The sequence below is a fragment of the Ambystoma mexicanum genome, chromosome 14 (assembly GCF_040938575.1).
Source record: "Ambystoma mexicanum isolate Mex_15411 chromosome 14, UKY_AmexF1_1, whole genome shotgun sequence".
Taxonomy (NCBI): Eukaryota; Metazoa; Chordata; class Amphibia; order Caudata; family Ambystomatidae; genus Ambystoma; species Ambystoma mexicanum.
This window is the reverse complement of record NC_090940.1, coordinates 210,602,796-210,621,911: the sequence shown is the minus strand read 5'-3', so window position 1 is coordinate 210,621,911 and position 19,116 is coordinate 210,602,796. Positions and strand designations below refer to the sequence as shown.

Below are 19,116 nucleotides of genomic sequence, written 5' to 3'. Positions count from 1 at the left end.
TATAACCCTATTTTGCTGGCCGATGGGTGCCCTCGTTGGCCTCTAACCCTGTCTTTTAAAAGCATATGTAGTGCAGTGTATCGAAAAAAGAACTTGACGCAGAAGTGCTTATTAAAGATTTTATATGCTTTGTCATGAGGATCCACCTGAAATCTGCCTCCAAGCGCAACACCTGGTACGACTTTGAACTTGCTGCCCTGAAACACAAGTGCAGAGCTGCGGAAAGGAAGTGGCAGACCTCAGGCTCACCCTCTGACAAACTGGCCTGTCGCCTGCACCAAAGGCAATACTGACTCTCCATTCCCTCCAAGAAAAGGGCCCACATCCAGGCCCGCGTCTCTGGCGCATCCAACAGCACGGCTGAGCTCTTCAAAATCTGCAAGGAATTAGCCAACCCTCTGCAGTCTCCCCCTCACCTATTGCCTCTCAGGCCCTCTGCAATGCACTGGCCACACTTCACTGCAAAAACTCAGGACATCCTGAACACCCTTGCTTCTCTTTCCCCCTCCTCTTCCTCCACCCTCTTGCGACCTATGGCGTTCCATCCCCCCTCTTCCTTTCTCTCCTCCTTCTCTCCTATCACACACAACGAGGTCACTAGAGTCGCCTGCTCTATGAAGGTGTCTTCCAAACATGTCTCCTTCAAGCACTCTCTTGTGCGCCCCCTCCTGACAAAACCTTCTGCCGACACTTCTTGTCCGGCTAACTACCGCCCCATCGCTCTCACCCCCTTTCTTGGGAAACTCTTGGAGAAGCTGGTCTTCCCTAAACTGACCCAGCCATACTGAGCTTGTTGATTGCCTACATGACCATCAATCAGGATTCCGAGCATCCAGAGTCACAGAAACTGTTCATCTGAACACCTATGAAGAACTGCTCACACCTCTTGATTCTAACTCCCCTGCTGTTCTCATTCTACTTGATCTCTCTTCTGCATTTGACACATTCAAACACTCTATCCTCATAAAACCACAATACCCTAGGTATCTCGGAGCGGGCACTTGACTGGCTGACCTTGTTCCTCAAAGACCGTCCCACCCAGGTTATCCTGGGCTCTTTCTCCTCTCCCACCTCTATCTCCACCAGTGGTGTCCTCCAGGGCGCCAACCTCTCTCCCTGGCTCTTTAACATCTATCTTGCCCCGCTTGCACACCTAATATCCACCTAGTTCCCCTTACTTCCAGTGTTATGCAGATGACACATAACTCTTCTGCAAACTTCCCTCCTTAGCTCCTCCATCATTCCTGACTGCCTATCTGCCATCCAGTCCTGGGGTGCCTCTAATTATCTTTGCCTCAATGCCAGCCAGAATGAGATCCTTCCTATTAGGACTTCTGATCCCTCTTTCTTCTCTTCACTCTGGCCACCCTCTATGGGTTCTCCCCCTTCTCATTCATCTGAAGTCAAAACCTTCGAGTCATCTTCGATTCCTCTCTTTCCTTCCTCCCTCATATCCATGACCTTGCCAAGAAGGCCCACTTTCAACTTCACCTACTCAAAGGAATCCTTCCTTTCCTCACTTTTCCCCAGAAGCTCAATGTCTCCAGAGTTCTGGATCTCTCTAGGCTTGACTACTGCAACAGCCTCTTCTTTAATCTACCCTCTTCCTCTCTATGTACCCTCCAGCTAATGCAGAATTGGGTTGCAGACCTTATGCTTGGCCTCAAGCCCAGGGACTGCATCTCTCAGCCATAAAAACTCTCCATTGGCTCCCGGTTGCTGCAAGGATCAAATTCAAATCCCTCTGCATCATCCACAAGGCTGTCTGGGGCCAGCGACCATGCTATCTACAATTTGCTCTCACTAAAAACTCTCCCACAAGATCTTTGTTCCTCCGCCACCAACTCTCTGTGTGTCAAGTGCTTCACCAAACAGCAAGCTGGTGGCCAATCTCTTTCCTCAGCTGGATCCTTTCTATGGAACAGCTTCCCCTTCCTCTGCATCTTGAGCCAGATCGCCTCAAATTCCGGAAAGCTCCTCAAGACCTTCCTTTTCAACTTCTCCCTCCCTCCTCTGCTAAACCATACAGTTGCTGAGATTGGTGGTGAGGGCCCTTATGTGTCCACTCGTGTCCTGGCCTCCGACACCCAATCACCTTCAGTCTCTGCCTGCCCCCAGCACTTGCCTACGCACCCACCAGCCTGTGCTATCACAGGCTTGCACTTCCTATTTACTGGCAGTTGACTACTCGCAACAGGTCACTTAATAGCTGCTTACTCCCTAGCACTTCCCTCCTGGGTACCCATAGCACTTACCCCCTCCCTCATCCCTTCACTTTCTCTGCACTTGCATATTCTGAATGCTGACAAGGCCTAGTAGGACCACCTCTATCTTTCATTATTACATTTGCATTTCACTCCTATGTTCCCTCCCTATTGCCCTGTGGGCGCTTTGGAACACAATTTACTTGATGTATAAGCGCCTTACAAATGCACAATGAATTCATAAATACATTTGACAGGGTGGGTTTGGAACCAATATCTATGGATACTAGGGATTCACCTACATCCTAAAGGGATATCCTTCTCTCATAACTGTCCAAATAAATGGCGCCAGTAGGGGTTAAATTATAAGGTTTCTGGGTTCCTAATTTGCTAGGTATATTGGTAATTCTCAAGTTCTCTAGTCTACTAAACAGTTTCAGGGATTTTGCGGCAAGCACGCTATCTTGCCTCTTAAAATCGCAGACTTAGTGGAATAGAGCCCAGCACGCTTCTTGACACACAAACGCGGTTGCAAGTATATAGCGCACAGCTGCCTTTTTTGCTCACCTCAGTCATAGGGATGTAGCAACTAGTTTGCTTCTTTTATGCAGATTAGCTTCGCTGGGATGTAGCACACAGCTCCTTTCTTTCCGAGTATCACAGTCCCATAGTATAGCACCAGCAGCTCCTTTGCTCAATTCGCCTTCACAGTGATTTGCGCCAATTTCTCCTCCTACTTTTGCCTGATGTTTCTTTGCAACGTCTTGCTCACAAGAATTTATGGAACAGGAATGATTCACCAGGGCAACTGTTTAAGGCTTGGCCAGGGTAAACCATTCTCTGCCATGCTCACTCACTCTTGTTGGCGGCTTTGTTTGGCTGCCTGTCTTGCCATACCCTCAAGAGTAGTCTTTCTTTGTCTCTGGCTAATCCTTTGTGCCTGTAGCTTATGTGATCTTGTTTTCCTACAAGCTTTTCTGTCATGTCCCTCTATGGGTCCTTTGCCCCACTTGGTGGTTGCCTTGTGCTAATTCAACAGTGTAACATGGTTATGCTTTCTTTGTCATAATCTTTTCTTTTCCTTTTACTCTGTTTTCTTCTCACCCCTGAAATGGTCCTACCCTTTGTACTATGCATCTTGTTCCTCTCTTCCTCCCCTTCTCTGCTCCACTGCAGTTCACTTGAGTCCCTCCCCGTTCACTCCTCCCGCTCTGCTTCCACAGCCTGTGCCTGCTTGAAGATTTCAGCTGCCCAAGCGCTTCAGCCCAGTTCTTTCCCATAATGGCTCCAAGGCCCTCACCCATCTGCTCCTTGTATCCTCTTCTTTACATTTCCTTCAGCGGTCAGCAGGGCTTTCTTGAGGTGCTGTCCTGTGCTCGCTGCACAGGTAATCCCTTCTTCCATCTGCCTCTCTAGTCTTCCTCTGCCTGACTCCATCCAGCAGATTTATGTGGGGAAATTAGCCCTTCTCTTCAGGACTGTGTGCGCACCCTGATTCACCTCTTCTACACAGCAGACTTTCTCATCATTTTTGCTCACCGTGTGGATGTGCCTTTTCTGTCACAACTACTGTGTTGTTGCTCGTACATGGTAATAATATGTTGTCTCCTTGGCAGTACCACTAACCAACTTATAAAATGTGATTATCCCCCTTCAGGAGCTACATTTCTTTAGGGCCTTCTCTCATCTATTACCTGTATGTCACACATGTGCTTATCTTATGTGCCCATACCTTCTCTGTACTATTCAAATACCAATTGTAGCAGTGTTAAAACTACTGTTAACACTTGTTGTACTAATTCCTACCAATTTCCAATAACTTGTGTACCATGCTGCTGCCCTCCTGGTCCCAGTAGTGTCTTAGTGTTAATTTGCCTATTCGTAGCACAGTTACTTCTACCAGCTTCACTATTGCCTGTCTGTGCCTGGGGTGCCTGAGCATTGTATAGCTAACACTGCATTTGTCTGTGATTACTGATACACTGTATAACTTTCAGACCTTTTCTCAATTGCTGGCCCCAGTAATGGACAATATTCCCTATTCTTCTAATGTTTTTTTTTATGTCTTCTCAGGTATATGCCCAACTACCTTTAGCTAGCATGTTTTACATACCATTGTGGTGTCCCCTGTCTTGCTCGTTTTTGGATGACTGGGTTCTTTTATATTTTTATTGGGAAACACTGTTTCATGAAGATATATATTTCTGAGGCTTGTGGAATCTGCTTAGATCACATGCTGTGCATAGGCCTGCATCTAGTGGAAGCTGCAGAGTATTACAGTTTGTTTTTCGAAACTCGAAAATGGGCGTCGACACAGGGCGTGCCAGTAATACTATCCCTAGTGTGACGTCCACTGTACCCATGATCCCTCACGCGTGTAGGACCCTCAGATTGTTTTTTACGCCATACTTGTCGGAAGCATTGCGCGGAGTTCCCTGGCTTTCAGCCATTTTGCTAAAAATCAATATTAATTTCACTCCCACGTCAAGACATCGAAGATCGATGCCGGTCCGAAGAACGAACAACCGTCGAGAGCTGCACAACGGACTTTGGGCCTCGCAAGGCCTCTGGCCTCGGCCCCGCAAGTAGGGAGAGTGCGGGTGGAAACATACTCTACACTCGTATTATTTCCTACACACACCAGCCCGCTGCCAATAGGTGCATATGGAGAGCACTCCATTTAAATTTTGCCCCAAGTGCAACCGCAAGTACCCTTGGGTTGACAAACACGCCACCTGTAACCTCTGCCTGCTAAGGGATCACCCCGAGGCGAACTGCACAGCGTGTAGCCTGTTCAAGGCGAAAACACTAAAGGACCGCTCTACCAAACGTTGGCCCCACCACGCTAGGCAACTCGAGGCCATGGAAGCGGAGGGTGCCTTCAGTGATGGCAGCGACGCCGTACTTTTGGACGGTGAGGGCACAAAGGTGTCGAAAGATGCGCAAGTCCCTGACTTCGGAAGATTGTCCGGCAGGGCAGTTATTGGGAACACACCCGGCGACACGAGCGCTACCCACACCATACTACACCTAAACATTCTAAGTCCAACCGAGACTCGATACGTGTGTCGAGTTCTCGGAAAGAGGCACGTAGAGAGCAGTCCACCAAATCGGTGTCCTCTGGGCTTTCCAGGTCAAGATCGCTGCACGACACAAGGCAACAGTCCACAGTTGCCAAGAGTGCCTCACTCCCCATTGTCGTGGAGGTACGTTCGTCAGAAGACGAATCCGACCTCCACCCCCAAGCCGCACAACAGAAGTCGGCTCCGGCAGCACGTTCGGTGTCTGCTTCCGAGTCATGACGTGCACACTCGAAAGAAAGAGACAGTACCCCCAAATCTCGACGCCAGGCGTCGAAAAGCTCAGAGAAGGTGAAAACATCAGGGAAACACTCTTCTACTCATGGGGAAGGGGGTAAACAGCAGAAGACGCCATCTCACTCTTCTTCTACACCACACACACATAAGGACAATTCTAAGTCTTCAGATAGGCAAAAATCCAAGACCCCTGTCCATGCCCCTAAATCCGAACTTGTTAACCCCCACTCCTCATGATATGGGAATAGAAGGGGAACCCTCTCAGGAAATTGTCATTCCCAGCTCCAGAAAATGGAGCAGTGAAGATATGGACAGGGTAATGACGAGAATGTCCTCCCTGGCTGACTTCTACTCCAAAAACCCCAAACATTTCCTCAGTTATACCCCGGACAGTGCTACTCCATCAGGATCTAAGGACCCTCAGCCCCCTACTAAAAAAACCCGGTTTGAGACTCCAACTCGGGGACTGATTTCAGACCCTTTTTACATCCAGCCTTACACTCAGTATGGGAAGGATCCACATCAGTACGATGAGGATCCAGACTTGGTAATCTTGGACGACCAAACGGGGGTGTATTATTATGGAGATGAGGGCCAAGATGGGGAGGAGGAAGACGTCGCAGAGGTCTACAGGATAGACTCTCTTGTTTGCAAAGAACCTCAGGTTACTGACTCTCCAGGAGACAACCAGCCCCGTCTAAATGAGGTCTTGGCTAGAGCGGCAGAGCACTTCCGCATAGACACTCAGGGGGCGCAGGAAAAGAGGAACTTTGCAGAAGAACTAGTGGGAGAGAAGAAACCCATTGCTTAAGCCATTCCTATTCTCAAGTCCATCCAACGGAAAATTGATCATTCCCTTTTCACTCCTAATCTCACCAGGGCAGTAAACCCCAGAATCGAGAAATTGTTCAGGGCCGCCCAGTCGGACCCGCTTTACATAAGGGTCAACGGAAGTCTGACTCCTTGGTAATTACTAACACTAGAAAGAGAGCGGGGACACCTCTATCATCATCTGAGGCCCCCCCAGACAAGGAGGGCAAAATACTTTATGGGTTGGGAAGGAAGGTAGCCTCCACTTCCGCTTACCAGACAAGGATTGCCAACACCACCACTCTACTGGCAAGTTACAACTGCCACCACTGGGAGCAGGTAGCTGCCCTCATTGACTCCGCACCGGAACCACTAAAGAGTCAGTTGGCCCAGATCGCGTCGGAGGGGAGAACCGTGTCCGGTCGCATCTTTAAAGCAACCTTTGACGCCGCAGATAATGCGGGCAGGCTCATAGCAGAGAGCTCTGTCATTAAGAGGCATGCTTGGTTAAGACAGCCAGAGTTTAAACCCGAGACTCGGGCATCCGTAATTGACGTGCCGGTGGAACCGAATCTCCTGTTTGGCAAAGCAGTAGAGGACTCATTAAAGACTGCCAAAGACGAGTATGATACTCTGAACTCCTTGGGACAATTGACGAACAAGCCCCCTAATCAAAGAGGGAATAGTAATTTCCGTCGCCCACGTGGCCAGAATTCCCAAAGGGGCTCCAATTATACACAGGGACAGGGGACATCATGGGGTAACAACCAGCAGACTACCCAGAGTTACGGCAGAGGAAACAAAAGGAGCCATGGTAGAGGTAGAGGCAGCCCCAGCAGAGGCGGTACGCCTCCCGCAAAGTAGTGACGTTCCGCTCAGGGTCCCTTCTCACGCATCCCCAGTAGGGGGGTGCATTTCCAACTTCACCCAGGCATGGGAAGAGATCACATCAGACAGATGGGTGCTGTCCACAGTGTCCACAGGATACTGCATAGAACTGCTCGAGCGCTCCCGAAACCACCCTCCACGTCAAAAGATACATTCCTTGGACCACCAAAAGATCCTCAAAAAGAGATCGTCAGTCTTATTGCAAAGGACGCGATAGAACTCGTCCTGGGCAACCAGGTAAACAAGGGTATTTATTCAACGTATTTCCTTGTGCCAAAAAAAGATTTGACAATGCGCCCAGTATTAGACTTACGCCCTGAAGTATGTCAAGCCCCAAAAGTTTCGCATGACTACTCTCCAAGAGGTAATCCCCCTCCTAAAAAAGGGGGATTACATGGCAACATTGGACATGAAAAATGCCTACTTTCATATTTACATGTTCCCAGCGCACAGAAGATTCTTGCGCTTCAAGGTGGACAGTCAGCACTACCAGTTCAAGGTGCTGCCCTTCAGTATAGCCTCGGCTCCAAGGGTATTCATCAAGGTACTGGCGGTGGTGGGGGCACACCTACACAGGAAGGCAATCCCAGTGTACCCTTACCTGGATGACTGGCTCATCACGGGGGAGACCCCAATAATTTGCAGATCAAACAGTCAAAGAACGATCGACCTCCTCTTCGAATTGGGTTTCTCCATAAACGAGAACAAATCAAGTCTGGTGCCAAGCACCTCCAAACAGTTCCTAGGAGCTGTCCTAAACACTCGAGACCTACTATCCCAGCACCAAGGTCAGACAGTGCATCCTCAACCCAGCTCAATGAACTGGGCAGCATGGCTCCTGAAGTCATAGAGTTTGGACATCTCAACTTACCACAAAGGTGAATGGACATCCTAAGAGAATCTAGGAAACCAAACATGAGGCACTGTTACTTTGATAAATGGTAGAGATTTGTTATCTGGTGCCAGAATAAGCAAATCAACTTGGTTAATTGCACTCCTTCCAATATTGTCACATACATGCTCCACCTGCTGGATGCAGGGTTGGTATTTAACTCACTCAATGTACACCTGGAGGCGCTGTCAGCCTACACCACCTCCCATAACAAGGTTTCATGGTGGAAAGTACCAGTGGTTAAAGCGTTCATTATGGGGTAAAGCGACTCCACCCTTCAATTTCAAACCCACCACCAGGATGAGACCTTAATGTGGTGTTTGCTAAGCTCATGGGCCCACCCTTTGAACCCATGCATAAAGCCAGTCCCAAACACCTGACCTATAAGACTGGCTTCTTAGTAGCCATTACATCCATAAGAAGGGTCAGCGAAATTCAGGCTCGGTCAGTGCAGGATCCTTTCTTTACTGTTCATAAGGATAATCTGGTTCTACGGACACACCCTAGGTTCTCGCCTAAGTTCATTTCTAAATTCCACGTTAACCAGTTCATTGAGCTTCCGGCCTTCTTCCAAGAACCCAAAAGCTCTGCTGAGGTGAAACTACACACTCTAGATGTGCGAAGAGCGGTCCTCTACTATGTAGACAAGACCAGGCCGCTAAGGAAAACAGACCAACTGTTTGTCTCCATAGCTACAGGCAGAGAAGGAGATTGCGTCTCTAAAGGTGCCATCACGAAGTGGATAGTCAATTGTATCCAGTTATGTTGCTCCCTTTCTGAAAGAACTCTGCCTTTTACGCCAAGAGCCCACTCTACTAGTGCCACTGGGGGCCACTCTGGCTTTTTATTGCAAATGTACCCCTTGACACCATTTGCAAAGCAGCTACTTGGAGCTCCATTCACACTTTTACTCGGCACTACTGCATTGACACTCATTCCAAGACAGATACTCAAGTGGGACAAGCGGTTCTAAGGCATCTCTTTGCTCATGACACTTCTCACATCCCACCTCCTTCTTCTAACACTGCTCGCTAATCTATGCACAGCATGTGGAATCTGCTTAGATCACAAGCCTCAGAAGGGATACATTACTCACCGTAATCGTATTTCTGATGCTTGTATCTGCTTACATTCACATGCGCCCGCCCTTCCTCCCCTCTGAGAGAAGGCGCATGGATGCTTGTAGTCTTATCTATCTATCTGCTTGGATAAACTGTACTTGCGCTACTCCTCATGCTACCTCATGTCAGAAAAAATACAATCTGAGGGTCCTACATGCGTGAGGGATCATGGGTACAGTGGACGTCATACTAGGGATAGTATTACTGGCACGCCCTGTGACGACGCCCAGTTTCGAGTTTCGAAAAAAAAAGTGTAATACTCTGCAGCTTCCACTAGTTGTCCGCCTATGCACAGCATGTGAATCTAAGCAGATACAAGCACACACCCCATTGTGTATATATATATATTCTACCCATTGATAGTTGTCTTTTGCTGTGTCCACCCTGAGGACTCGATCAACTTGTTCCCTCCATTTCCTTCTTAGCTGCTCCCATTTTCTACAAGTGCTCAACTATTGACTGCCCCCACCTGCCCCCCAGGAACACAAATAAACCATCCTTGGAAACATGGAAAAAGGCTTCTCTCAAATATAATTTGGGCCTGCCCATTGTGGGTACCTATGTAAACTTTGTCCTCAGGAGGAGCTGACTGACATATCTTCACCTATGACCAATGCGCCTGGCACTCATTTATGCTCTCAACTCTTTTCTTGTGGCTCTACCGTGATAAGTGACAGCACAGGATGGCATATTTGATTATATTTTGTTTCATCAAAGTGAATTACTTCGTGGCAGTTCACTTCAATGCATTTACTTTGAATTTATTTGTTAGTGTTTTTTTTTTAATTAAGTTAAGAAGGTGCCCAGATCCTCCACTTCGCAACATTTCTGAAGGACCACTGATAGTGTATAAGTGCACGTCAGTTTGATGGTCGATTTCCTTTAATTTGTTTTATTACGTTTAACTAGCCTGTGTGGAGAATCCTGTGGATCCCCCACAAAAACCCTGCCTAAAGTCTCCCCCCAGTTGGCCAGGAGAGGGCAGACGCTTCCTGATCCCAATCCTGAGGGTGGTGAACTGTGGGAGGATGATCTGGGTAGACACAAGGCCCGGGATAGTGGGGGGATTTCGTAGGGTGAGACTCAGTATTTTTCCTTAAAGAGAAATACTCTTACCACAGCTTAGAGGAGGAATTGGCTTATTGCCATTTTGATGTATCTCAGCCTCCTACTAAGGATGGAAAGGTAAATTCTAAAGAAGTGATTCAACCTAGTGTTGAACCCAAATAACAAATCTTTTATAACCCTAAATCCCCATGTCTTCCACAATGCCAAAGGTATGCCCAAAGGAATGACCAATATATGTCTTTTCCTGTCCCATTTGCCTCTAAAAAGGTTAAATCATAGGACACCTCTTTCAATAATATCAAGGGAGGAAAACCCATCTTTTAAACCTTTTAAAGAAGTATGACAACTGAATCTTTCTAAGGTGGATTGCATGTCCCAGAATCCCTAAGGGAGTGTGACGAAGAAGAGGGCTAAGGAGACATGCAGGAGCCAAGGACAGAGAGGCAGACCTAATAGCTTTTGGCAAGTTCAGGCAATTTGTCCGAAGGGCCTGTACCTGAAGCCAATTAACCCACTTGAGGGGCATAAAAGGCTGCAGCAGGAAGGAGCAGTAGAAAGAAGCTGGAGCAGGAGCTGGAAGGTCGGCAATAGCGGAAGCAGAAGAAACAGAGCATGAGGCTGGCAGTTCACTAGGAAGTATGTCCACCAGAGGGATGCCGGAGCAGAGGAAGAGCAGATTTCACCTGCACGCTCTGAGTTGGTCCTGTGTTCACAAATCCTGGTTGACTGTGGCAGCATTGGAAAAGGCTGGAAGAAACAGGCAGAAATAGTGTATCCAGCCAAGGCTTGTGTGCAGAAGCAAGCCCAGGGAAGCTGGATTGTGGAAGACTCTCCTTTTATTGGGGCCGGACGGGAGACACCCGTGCAGCAGAGGGGTGTGGGTCCCAAGAGTGCCTGTAGCAGTAGCCGTTGAAGAAACCTAGCCGGGAGGCAGAAGCAGCCCACAGTCGCTGTGATTGTGGAGTCGGTAAAGGGAAGCTCAGTACTTCAAATCATCAAGAATACCTTGCTGGTAACTGTAACCAGCCTATTTTATACTCATGCGCATATAAAAATGAGTAAAAGTTGTTAGCAGAAGTGGGAAGTCATTCTAACAAAGGAATTGTATCACACGCGCATAGTAACAAAGCTGAAGTACCTGCGTGTAGAGAAAGCATCTCTGTTCTCCATTGTTATATGTAACCTGTTGCTGAGTGCTCGCGTGCCTCTTGTTAAAGAGGAGAACATTGCTTGTAAACCTAAAGAAGCCGAAATTGACTTTCCCTCAATATTACAAGTATATTCAACATCAGAAGAAACCGCACATGAAACAGTGTTTCCCAATTCCCTTTGAAACTTAACACTGAATGAAAGGTGGTAACGCTTATCCATTTGAAGTGGAAATTCAACATCATAACGAAATCGTGTACACCTAACTTAGCTTCCATTAAGAAGCTTGCTACTTGTAATATACTGTACATTGTTGTAGAAGTTGTAGAAGTGGCTGAAGTTAAATTAAGAACAAGTATTACCAAAGCCAGTATACCAAACCCTGTTAAAGTGAAACCAGCTCATTTAAGAACTAAACATCACTACTTTAAGGTCGCTGAAGCTGTTGTAAACCCCAAGTCCTACTACAGTGCAAGGGCAACTACTGGAGGCAAAAGCCATATGAATCTTGGGAAGACAGCTGGGTACTTGTTAAAAGAAACTTGATAAAATCTGCAAAGCTGAAACTGTTTAAGTTGAGAAGAAACAGTCTGGAAGCTAAGGACATATTTTGTGGTGGCTGCAAGACAAAGGAGAGAAGAGTGCCTTGCTGACCTGTAGAGTTTGAAGAGTCTTGTGGAAGTTGGCTACAATTCTGAGTTGTAGTTGCAGCAGTAGAACTGTGGTTGTTGATACCTTTGTCAGAACTGTACAAGTTGAATATAGTAGAAGCAGAAGTCAACTGTGGAACAAGGGAGCCTGCTCCCACAGTATCATTGGCAGAAGGGAGTTGCTAGCCAGAGAGCAAACCCTAAGAAGAAGCATGCTGACAACTGTATTTAAAGATGACACAGAAGTTGCAAGAAGGAGTGGTGTTGCTAAGCAGAACAAGTACTTTTGTCTTCAAATGTACCCATTCTTTCCTGCAAGGAGGATATCCAGGAATACCATTGGTGCTGTTGTTTTCTTTGTGGAACTTGGAAAGGGAATCTTTCATCAGGCAAAGGAAGAACTGTTATAATTTTATTTGTGTGAACTTTTCAAGACTTGATTAAAGACATTTATTTCCTTGGAAGCAATTGACTTTGAGACATTCCTGGGGAGCACGATTGGCCCAGGATGAGTAGAAGTCATCCAAGACACTGGTTGTTTGGTAACATTTTATTTATGTTGGTTCTATGTTGCTTTCAATATTTATGTTGTTCAGTGTGAGGGTTAGTTTTGTGTATGCTATGAGGTTTTTCCTTAGATCCTAGCCGAGGTAGGTAAACCCCTGGTAGAGCAGATTTAGTTAGGATTATTTGTCTAATTTTGTTTAAAATAAAACATCAAAGCTTGAGAAAACTAGATACAGTTGTGGGTCTCACATTACTGACTCCTCACACCTGTCACTAACTCCTGAAGAATTCTCTCCAGAGACATTTTATGGTGTGGGTTTACTGCATTGGCCTTTCAATCTCCAAGAATAATGGAGTTGGACTGAGACTGGAAATAGTGCTGTCTGGAGTTTTGATTCCCTCATATACTCCCACTTTTCACCTCCCACCTGGATAAGACACACTTATCTGTCTGTCTTTGCTCTCTATGAGCAGTGGGCGGGGAGAGGCACTTCAGGAGTCTTAATCCGACTTGAGTGCTGGTTCTGCAACACAGAGGTACAGCCATCTGCTAAGTACATTTTTTTTGTTTTTTGTTCCTTGCTTTAAGTTTTTGATATTAATTTCCTTTCAGCTCACTATTGGAGCAGGTGGGTGACTGGACGCCATGTGTTTTCATTGCCTGTTTTTAAAAGCCTAATTTTAAACTTATTTTAATTTGGCTAAATTTCTTTTTCTTGTAGACTGCTATTCGGTCTGGAAGTTGCCTGGCTTCTGCCTTTTTACCTCCCACTTGGACAAGACATGCTTAGCGGTCTGTCTTCGCTCTCTATGAGCCGTGGGTGGGGTGAGGCTAGGTCGATATCCTGAGGCTACTCAAAACAGAGTTGATTCAAACACGCAGTGGTCAAGCACAGTGGGCGAGGGCCTTGTGTGCCTAAGTCCCGCCTAAATCCAGCCCGTCTGTGCTCGTCCGCACTGCGTGAGGGCTGTGAGGACGGGGGGGGGGGGTAATGCTAAGAAGTCATCCAGCCATCCATGTTCAGTGACCCGTGATCAGATAAGGGCCGCACCAGTGAACACGGTATGGCCGGCCGGCTTCCTACAATCTTTGTCAATTGGTAGAACACCCCCTCCCATCCGGAAAATCTTTATTGTCTTTTGTTGAATACTCGCTCTCTAGCGGTACACAAGCTGGTGTGTCGTGATTTACTTGAGGATCATGCCCCTGATATAGCCTGCTTTACTGAGACGTGGCTTTGTGATCATTGCGGCCCTACGTTAGTGCAGGCGCTCCCTTCTAGTTATAGTATTTATCGGTTTGACTGTCACGCCCCCAGTGTGGTTGGTAGAACTGCATTTATTTACACATTTGATTTGACCACAAGTACTATTCCATGTGATCATGGGGTAAAGATAGAGGCTTTTCTGGTACAGATAGTGATTACTCCTTCTTATTCGTGCCATGTTTCGATGGTCTATCGCCCTCCTTCCTATGACTCTGCTTTGTGTGATGCTTTTATTTATCTAGTGGGTGGTTTGCGGCTTAGTTAGAATAATTTGGTGATAGTTGGGGATTTTAATTTAGGAGTTCATTCCTCTGCTGAGCGTCTTGTCTTGCATTTCTTATCTGGTATAGAGGATTTTGATCTTCCTCAACTTGTGTCTGTCTCCATTCATTGTCGGGGCAACACCCTGGACCTGATTTTTGCAACCTCTTCTTTGATCTCTACTTTCTCTGTGCTCCAGCTAGATTGGTCTGATCATTTTATAATTTCTTTAGTTTGAAGGGTTGCTACTCCTTCTCACTATATCGCTAAACCTCTTATGTTCAAATGCTGTTGGAGACTAGTTGATGCAGCATTAGTTAGCCAGGATATAGTGATTGCATGGCTGAGTCGAATTTGGCAGCACTCGCTCACATATTTGCTAAAGACAGCTGACCTTTTTGCGCCGGTAAAACTGTTGAGGCAGCAGGTCCCGTCCATTTGAGCCATGGTTTGATGAAACTTTAAAGGCTCTTTCGTCTTGAACGACGGCAGGCAGAGCGTAAATGGAGGAATTCCTATCTCCAATCTGATAGGATACTTATGCGTCAGACAACGCTGATTTTCCATAAAGCAGTGTTTATGCTAAATGTAAATTTTATTCAGACAAAGTGCAGGCAGCTCTCAACCAGCCTAGAGAGTTGTTTGAGACTGTGCGTTCATTGTCTTCTCCTGCGGCTGCTCCAGCATTGACTGCACCTTCACAAGAACTCTGTGACTCTTTCAAGTTTCTTTGTTGAGAAAATTGCAACTATTCGTAGTTCTATTGCACTCGCAACTCCAGGTATTGGTTTGCCTTTATCTGCTCCAGCTGTTTCCTCCTCTCTGGAGCAGTGGTCAGTTTTTCCTGAATTCTCTGTGGAGGATAGCAATAATGCTACATGTAGGCTTAAGCCTACCTCCGCTTTGGACTCTATTTCTTTGGCAATGTGTAAGGAAATTATGCCTGTTATTGCCCCTATGCTGACTCAGGCTGTTAATCACTCATGCCAGTCCAGCATCATTCCCTCTCACTTGAAGCACACCCTGGTATGATATGATATGATAGGTTATTTTTTAACGTGCTTAATAACCAGAGGTTTCTAAGCGCGGACCCAGGGATCGTACCTGTGTTGCTCTGTGTCGTCTTGCTTCCAAGGCGAGCACGCTGCCCCTGAGCTATCCTCCCGAGACTGATGATCCCTCTTCTTCTTTGTTCAGTGCAGAGAAGTACAAAATAATTGCAAAACAATCCTGTAACATAGTTGTAGCTTATATTTCGACCATAGAGTTATGTATAAGAGACCTGCAGGCAGCATCCACATGGTATGTTCAATTGCATATACATTTAGTTTAAACATTATTGTACAGTAATCTGTGTAGATAAGTATACACGGAACAGGTCCCAGATATGTTTCGGTCTGCAGCTTGACATCACAAGCGACACATAGGCCTCCTCACATTCGTTGGCATAGGCCATTTCTCGAATGCACATTTTAAAGTCTGGGGGAGATCTGGATTTCCATCTTAGTAGAATGCATTTCTTGGCCAGCAGACCGCCCAGATTGAAGAGTCACCTAAGTTTTATTGCTATCTTGCCTATGTCACCAAACCGATATTTGGGAAGTGTCAAATGTGGGGTGACTCCTGTACATGCATGCAACGCCTCTGCCACTTCCTGCCAGAATTGAGTTATCTTGGGACAGTTCCAGTACATATGATGTGCATCAGCGATCTCCGCATTGGATTTAATACAGACACTAGATGATAGTGAGCGAACCTGGCAATCTTTGCAGGAGTGTAATGTAATCTGTTGAGTATTTTGAATTGGATAAATCTGTGTCTGGCATTGAGGGATACCTCCTTTGTCAGTCGGCACCATCGGGACCACTGTGTGTCTTCCACCTGGGTTCCTATATTGTCCCCCCATCTCTCTCTAACCTTCATAGGTTGTGTCAGCGCATCTTGAAATTTTTTGTATAACTTGGATACCAAGCCCCTGGGATTTCCACCCGTAACCACCGCACTCAGGACCCCTTCGGGAATGATGGCCAGTGCCCTCTTATTGCATCTCTAATTCTGTAGTACAGTAGTGTTTTGATGGGGCTGTTGCCCAGTTTCTCCGAAAAGCCTGTGAGTGTAACAAAAGGAGCCCCCTGGAAAGATGTCTTGCGGTGTCATTATGCCGTCTGGGTCCCACATGCTCTGCATAGTTTTCTCATAAACGGGGGGAGGGAGGAGCCCAGGACAGTTCCAGAGGGGGATTGCTCCCACGTAGGGTGTTGTGGTATTCAATCTTTTAAAAATTCTGGTCCATGCATTGACTGTCATGCATGTGTAGATTGGCCAAAACTATTATACGCAAGTCTGAGGGGGGATGCGCTGCATTTCTCTAGGTCAGTGTGAAGTGGCAGAGTATGCAATGGGTACCAGTGGCTGGCAAAGTGTGCCTGTGCCACCTCATAATATAGCTCAAGGTCCGTTGCCTGGAGCCCCCCCTGGTCATATGGTCTGGTCATGTCTTCCCACTTCATCCACAGTGTATCCTTGCCCCAAGTGAAACCCACCACACGAGATCTCAGTTTGTCAAAGAATGCGTGCCCCGGCCATACCAGGACATTGATGAAGTGATATAGTATCTTCGGGACTATTACCATCTTGGGACTATTACCATCTTCAGAAGGGACAGTCTACCGTACAGCGAGATTGGGAGGCGAGCCCATAGGTTAAATTTGTCTTTAAGGATATGCATGTAGCTGCCATGATTCATTTGCAGCAGCGATTGGTGTTTTCATGTTATCACGATGCCCAAATATTTCAATTTGTCCTGGGCCCATCAGCGTCCCTCAAGATCAGGGGTGGGGGTTGTGGCCTCGTTCAAGGGAAATAGTTCTGACTTGGCCTGATTAATGCAATATCCTGATAACATAGCGAATTTGCGGACCTCATAAAGTATCGGGCCGAGATTTAAGGCAGGGTTCCTAATGTAAAGCAATGTGTCATCTGCGTATAATGAGATAATGTGTGTAGGGCCCGTCATGCGTAGGCCACATTGGATAAGCCTGAGGCGCATAATGCAAACCAGTGGTTCTATAGTGAGGGCAAATAACAGCAGGGAAAGAGGACAGCCCTGTCTCGTACCCCGCTCCAGCAAAAACACTGGGGACAACATGGACCCAGTGCCGACCCTGGCAGCCGGGGAGGTGTATAGTAGCCGGACACATTGGGCCTCATTACGAGTTTGGAGATAAGCCAGTCTCCTTACCGGCATGGAGCAAATAACGTGTCCGTGTTGCAAAGAGCCCGCTATTAGAGGGCCATTACGACTTCACGGGCACGAGCTTTGCGCCATGCCGGTAAGGACCTTACCGCCATGCCGTAAAAGACCAAAAATCGCCCTTAGCAGCATCCAGAGAAGTGCAGATAGCAACGCCACCATCCATGCCTCCGGCATTAGCGGTAACTGCTATCAACGGATACCGCATATAGCGGTCACCGCTAATAGCGGTGACCGTAAATAAGCAGAACCGGAAGTAGCGTCATCGCACAGGAATGGGAAAGAGCACGGCGGCAATCTTGAAAAACACAATCCATTGCCATCCTCTGCACCCAGGATCCACATCAACACCACACCTGTCCCAAAATAATTCTGCAGCATATAAGAATGCCCAAGGCACTTAAAAAAGGAGCTGCGCACCTGCGCAAGGAGCGCTTCTCGGAAGAAGAGCTCAATATGCTGTCGGACACCTTGGCTGAACATGGGGATGTAGTGTTTTCCACTGATATGCGTCGACCAGCACTGTCGAGAGATCTGGGCGGAGGTAGCGCGTAAAGTGAGTGCTGTAGGAACCAACCCACGCAAAATGAAAGATGTCCGGAAGCGCTGGGATGACCTTCGCCAACGTGTAAGGAACATCCTCGCAGCAAACCGTAATGAGGGAGTGGCAACAGGTGGCGGAGGCAGCTCACCCATAAAGATGCATCGCTGGGAGGAGATTTGTGCCACCACCATCGGAATGGAGTCAATCGAGGGAGTGGGGGATATGGAGCGAGGAGCCCCGTCATCGGCTGATATATGTAGGAGTCACAAATAAACCACTGTATTGCAAACCATGAAGATGTCCCCCCAAACTCACAGTGAAATGATGCAAAGCAGGGTCCACCAGACACATGTGCGAAACCCTGCCTACAGGCAGTGCACAGCACCATCTTATCCACATGCATGATGCACCCCATACAAGTGTCATCCCAGACGCATGCGTGCATGACCCACCCAAAAGGCAAGCAACCCGTATGTCAGTACTCCAACGGAAAATACCTGCCATTCCATAGAAATGCAGCTACCCCAATGCATGCCTGATGCATGTAGACCCATCACTAATGCTCTCCCTCTCTTGGTCGCCCACATGCACACAATCTGACAGCGATGATGAGGACCCCAGGAGCCTGCAACACCAGTCAAGAAGTCCAGGGGCATGGAGGGGGCAAACGGGCCCTCAACATCAAGGGGAAGAGTGAAACCAGGACCACATCAGAAGCCCAACACACCCCAAGAACCTACAGCACCATTGTGCAATAGGTCCACAACCACAGCACCCATAACAGCCACCACCACACAGGAGCCAGTGGCTGAAGGCACTGTATCCACTGCCAGCAGTACTGTAGGAGAGTCAGCTGCCACGGCAGCCTTGTCCGACGATGAAGAACATACTCCGACAACTGGAACACCTACTGGCACAGGCCCCCTGCAGTCACCCCACCTCTCCCCAGCCAGCATACACAATATCAGCAGCCATGAGCTGTCTGTTGTGGAGTCATGGCCAGGGAGCTTCAGCCCCACAGGGAGCATTCATGAACCACCAACCATGTTGCATGCCCCTTCGACATCCGCCAGTTTCCGGGACAGGCAAGAGGGGAACATGATAGTCCAACAGCACAAGGAGGAGCTGACTGGGCTGGTGACCCAGCACATCATTGAAAGTGGCCAGGCAAGGGAGGAATTCAG

At 47.5% G+C, this 19,116-nt stretch overlaps 1 protein-coding gene across 2 annotated transcripts in view; it reads left to right on the top strand.

Moving 5' to 3' along the window:
* ABHD12B (abhydrolase domain containing 12B) overlaps positions 1 to 19,116 on the top strand; it is a 304,395-nt gene that overhangs the window by 85,495 nt on the left and 199,784 nt on the right. The window lies entirely within an intron of this gene.